The sequence below is a fragment of the Rattus norvegicus genome, chromosome 3 (genome assembly GCF_021556685.1).
Source record: "Rattus norvegicus strain SHRSP/BbbUtx chromosome 3, alternate assembly SHRSP_T2T, whole genome shotgun sequence".
NCBI classification, from domain to species: Eukaryota; Metazoa; Chordata; class Mammalia; order Rodentia; family Muridae; genus Rattus; species Rattus norvegicus.
Window position 1 is genome coordinate 159,458,869 of NC_141536.1, and position 5,874 is coordinate 159,464,742.

The window sequence follows — 5,874 nt, forward strand, 5'->3', positions numbered from 1 at the left end:
TGCCAAAGTAAGGAGGGAACGTCCATGGGGCCGTAGCCCTAGACAAAGAACCATGGGTAACTAAGAAATACTGAGACTGGGAGAAGTAATCTTGCCCAGGTAAAAGAACAGGAACTGGTTAACCAATGGTCACCTCAAAGCATATGTGTGTGTGTGTGTGCGTGTGTGTGTGTGTGCATGTGTGAGTGTGTGTGTGCATGCGTGAGTGTGAGTGTGCATGTGTGAGTGTGAGTGTGTGCATGTGTGAGCATGTGTGAGTGTGTGCATGTGTGAGTGTGTGTGCATGTGTGAGTGTGTGTGCATGTGTGAGTGTGTGTGCATGTGTGAGTGTGTGTGCATGTGTGAGTGTGTGTGCATGTGCATGTGTATGTATGTATGTGTGTGTGCGTGTGTGAGTGCATGTGTGTGTGCATGTGTGTGTATATATGTATGTATGTGTGTGTGCATGTGTGAGTGTGTGTGTGCATGTGTGAGTGTGTGTGAGTGTGTGTGTGCATGTGTGAGTGTGTGTGAGTGTGTGTGTGCATGTGTGAGTGTGTGTGAGTGTGTGTGTGCATGTGTGAGTGTGTGTGAGTGTGTGTGTGTGACATACAGACTGAGCAGGGTATATTTATATATTTGGGCATGTGTATATGTATATAACAACAATTAATGAAAAAAAGATGCCATCAGTTTGAAAGAGAGCAAGAAGTATATGGTAGGGTTTGGAGGGAGGAAAGAAGAAGGGAGAAATGGTGTAATTATCTCAAAAGGGAAAGCAATTAAGAAGTACACAACCCAAAGAATTTCACTGGCGATGAAGGGACACAGGATCAATTACAGAGTTGGCTAACACAGGTCGCTCAAGACACCTTTGCATCTGGATCTATGACACTCCGTCTCCACAGTCACGGCATTTTGGTCAACCAGCCTGGCGAATCTCCAACATGAGAGTGGATTTTCCAGGCAACTTTGGGTTACAGAGCCCAAGTTTACCTTATACCTGGGCTGGATCTCAGGATTCTTGAATGGGTCCTGGCACGGGCTGTTTCCTTAAGGGTAAAGCAGATCGCATGGAGCAAAAAGGTCCTGCTTCTCAGATTTTCTCAATCATGCCTGCGCTCTTGTGTGAGCATCCCACCTGGGACCCGTGGTGGTCACTTCTCAATACTTTCTGCCCAAGGTATTAATTGACTTCTGCTGGTGACAGAAGACAGAAGACAGGTGGCTCCTCAGGCCAGCTAAAGTGATTATACAGAGCTCAATAAAGTACTTATTTCTTGTCTGTTGGGCTTCTTTGAGAGCTGTAAAAAGCAAAGGAAGAAGAGGTGCATTTGGTTATCAAAGGGAACCAGCTCCCCTGAATTTATTTTTCTTTAGCCCGCCATGCAAATTTCCAGCCTGAGGACCTAAGAAAGCTTTGAAGATAAGAATCATGGGGCCTCCCACGGGAGGGGAGGCTTCAACCGGGCTTCGGATGATTCTGTGATTTAGACGCAGAAGGAAGAAAAGAGCAGGGAACAATAGAAGACACCTTTCTGGCCACAGGCTTGAAAGCCAAGGTCTAATTCTGGTTCTCTCTTGCCAGGAGTCAAGGTCTAATTCTGGTTCTCTCTTGCCAGGAGGAAATACAGGTTAGGAGCCAGCAGCTCCGTTAGGGAAGGGACTGGATTTCCCCTGGCACATTCCAGATGCCCCTTAAGGTTTCTGGTGCGTGTGCCTGTGCGTGTGCGTGCGCGTGCGTGCGTGTTTGTGTGTGTGTGTGTGTGTGTGTGTGTGTTAAATGTTGAGTCAAGTTGAGGCAGCATATATAGACAGAGAAATGGACACTAGAAGAAACAGAAGCCCCTCACTCTAGAGTCTGGCTGAAACCTCTCTTGCCAGCTAACAAAGAAGAATTCTCGCACAATTAACAATGTCCACTCTCTCTCTCTCTTCCGGGTTGCAAATCAACTTCCTGCCCCGCCTCTCCTATGAGCCCCGCCCCCTAGACCCTCCCCTCCACATCATTCACTTAACTCTCATCTTCAAACCTCTGTTTAAAATGTCTTTAACAAACATGGCTCCCCCGAGCCATGCTCCCAAGCTGGTATGCTTCCTTCTTTCTCTTAGAACACGTCTGTCTTTAACCAATCCTGACTCCACTTCTTCCTGGCTCATCCCGAAATTCTTTTCTGCATCAAAGTCAGGGATCTGGTTTTAGCTGGGCCGATGGGTCCCTAAAAGGTTAATGCAGCCCCTGAGACTGTCATATGTGTGTGTGTGTGTGTGTGTGTGTGTGTGTGTGTGTGTGTGTGTGTGTGTGCCTCTGTCCCCCCGCTACTGCTTCTGACTAACCCACTCTTTGCTTTGTGGACCTGGAGCCTCACCACGCGTAAACAACGTGGGACCTGAACACAGGATGCTCACCTCTAGTTGGCGATTCGCCTAGACCAATTTGCCTGGTTGGGGTTGTTGCTGAATCAATGGCTTTTATAGTTAGAGATCCCCGAGGGCAGGTGTCTTTGACCTCAGATGCGGTTTTCAAAGGCTGCAGTGTAAGTTGCCCTAAATGACCACACACCAGCAGCTAACTCTCCTCAGCCAGCACTCAAAGAAGCAAGTAGAGGCATTCATTGGGAGCTCACGGACTTTCGTCCTTCTGCCGGTAATGAGTGAGAGAGGTTTTATTGGAGACGGGGGGTGGGGGGGAGGGGGGGTGGGGGGGTGGGGGGGTGGGGGGGTGGGGGGGGTGGGGGGGTGGGGGGGTGGGGTGGGGTGGAATGGGGTGGGGTGGGGCGGGGGAATATTCTAGCACTGAGTTCAGTCGAGGTTCTCTTGGGGTAGGCAAGCTAGGGTTTAGGAGAGGGCGTAGAGTACTGAATGTCAGAGGCAACTTAAAACTTTCAAGTGCTAACTTTTCAGCATGCTTGAACCACTCTTGCTGCTCAGCACAAAAGCAAACAAGAAAAGCAGCGGAGGCTGCAAACTGACCAGCAAGCTAAAGGGTAAATGGAGGACAATCAGTCCTTAAGTCATCCCTACTTGAGCTGAGGCTAAATGGTAAACCCGTGATCATAAATCTGACCAGCTCGTTCTTGTCTCAAACAGCCGTCCCAAACACTATGCGGCTGACCCTAAAATGACAATAACGAGTAATCAAATATGGTTGAATATCTCTTGTTCGATCATCCCGGAAGGAGAAACGATTGCCCTGACCAAGGTTCACATTGTGCTGGGCAGAACACACTTCACACACACTTGAATGGAGGACTCTTGTCTTGTTTTGTTTTCCCATACCCGGTGTAGCTTTCTATGATTCTTCTGTGATTGAAATCTCCTCCTTTACCCTTCATCTGGGAAGCTGCTTTGGAGAAGAGCCCCTAACTTTAGGCTGCCTCACTCGGGGACCCAGGTGATTCTTCGATTTTTGGCAACAGATTTAGTGTGTGGGCAGGCGCACGTGTGTGGAAAGGAAAGGTAGCTAGGACTCGTCAGAAGGCTCGTCCAGGGAGAGGAGTCTACGGACTCCTGGGGAGAGGGTGACTGTCCAGTTAGGGAAATTACTCACTTGGAATAGTGGGTCCAAGAGTCCCTGAATTTTCATGCCATTTTCTTCTGTGTTTCTGGCTAATTAGATATGGGAACTTGGGATATGTGGCATTTCCTAATTTTTAATTATCAGAAAAAGATATAAAGAAAACGTTGTGCAGCTGGGATTCCTTGGAGAGACAAGGGTGAGAAAAATATGTCTAAGGGCAAAGTTATCAGGAAGCTCTGCATTCAAACCTTGAGTTGCTACCAAGAAGACCATTGACTGTATAGGCTGTCCATTGGCCACTAATGCTATTCTGAGAGAGTAGAAGGGACTGGTATGGCATCCGGGGCTCTCATGACTCCCGAGGTTGGGGGTGCAGGGGGAATCTTTCTTCAATTTCTTTTGCTCTTCTTATCAGTTCATAGTTTTGCTTCCCACCCCCATCTTCACTAATCTGCTCTTAGACTTTTAAGTGCTGGTGACCGAATCCATCATCTTTAGCGGACAGCGTGGGAAGTTTCATCACAGAGCTGACAGTCCAGTAAATGCTTTTGTCTGGATTTTATGAATAAGTGGAGGAATGGGGTGAGACTTACTGTGGCTATCGGGAAGCACACAACAGCCCGCGACCTTGGTCCCTTTGTGAAGGTCCCTTCAATCGGGTTTTGCTGTTTTATTCATCGCCCTTCATACAGAAATTCAAACTAATATGAAATTGCTTTTGTGCTGTGACATTATTTGATATGTAATCTCTAATATCTGTCAAAACCGGCAAGATATATTCAGGGGGTAAAGGCAGATTGGATCCAACACTTAGGCAGTGACAAACAACTGTGAATGACAGGTGGCTCGGGGAGAGAGAGAGAGAGAGAGAGAGAGAGAGAGAGAGAGAGCGAGAGCGCTTCAAGGGGAAGAGAAAACACGTTCCTTGGTGTGACAGGTCATTCCCTTGAAGGTTCATACTGTGGACCACGCAGCCATGGACTGTGGGTCATGCAGTCACAGTGGGCCAAGCAGCCACAAAGTGTGGCCCAGGTAGTCACAGGCTCTGGGCTATGCAGTCACAGGCTCTGGGCTATACTGTGGTTTATGCCATCACAAGCTCTGTGCTATGCAGTCACAGACTCTGAGCTATGCAGCTACAGGCTTTGGGCTATGCAATCACAGGCTTTGGGCTATGCAATCACAGGCTTTGGTCTATACTGTGATCCATGTCGTCACAGGCTCTGGGCTATGCAGTCATAAGCTCTAGGCTATGTAATCACAGGCTCTTGGCTATGCAACCACAGGCTTTGGTCTATACTGTGATCCATGTAATCACAGGCTCTGGGCTATGCAATCACAGGCTTTGGGCTATACTGTGGTCTATGCTGTCACAAGCTCTGGGCTATGCAGTCCCAGGCTCTGGGCTGTGCAGCTGTAGGCTCTGGGCTATACTGTGGTTCACACAGTCCCAGGCTTTGGTCTATGCAGTCACAGGCTTTTATCTGGCCAGAGGTGTCTGGATGGCTCTTACCCTCTGCTACTTATTATCACATTAACTCTCAACAGGAGTCAAGCACGTGCTTCCTCCTTTAAAATCTATAAAGTCAGCCCACAGCCCTGCAGTCGTGAGCACCACATGACGTGTGTCTCTGACATGAGCCTTTGGCAGTTTAGGCCTCAGGAAAGGCTGTCTATTAGGAAGCAGTGGGTAGAAAAGGGGTGGGTGTGAAGACATACCCTCTCTTCTCCTGCCCTGAGGTTCACAGCAGAGGCTCCTGTGGTGAAAGAGCAGTCCAGCCAGAGGAAAGCAAGCACACTTATTTACCAAGCATTATGTGAAAAGGAAGTGGGGACCCTTAAGGGTCAAGTAAATCTGTGTAATTTTAGGACAGCCATGCAGAAAGAAGTATGATAGGACTCGGGGTCAACTCAAGGGGGATAAATTGACTGGGGAGGAAGAAGCCTCCTGTGTGCTCAGCCTCCTCTTGGTGTCTTTAAATGGCTTCAGAGAGTGTAGTACAAGAGGAGATTCGGTGAGGAGGAAGGATGAAGGTCAGGAGTGACCGTGTCACCTGTCTTATCACTGTGACAAACACCTGACGAGGTTTACTTCGGCTCATGGTTCTCTGGTAGAGTCCATCTTGGGAAGAGCCTGAGGCAGCTGGTCACAACGCAGCCGTAGCCCAGACACACTCCAATGTCGGTGCTCAGTTCAGTGTCCCCTGCAGCCTAGCCCAGCATCTCAGCCCGTAGAATGGCACCGGGCACATTTAGGGCAAGTCTAGTTTCTCCACTCAGCCCTGTAGGAAAAGAATCTCTCACGGGCATGGCCAAGTTTCTCCATAAACCCCATCAGGTTGAAATCCAAGAAAGACCACCTGTCACAGTGACCG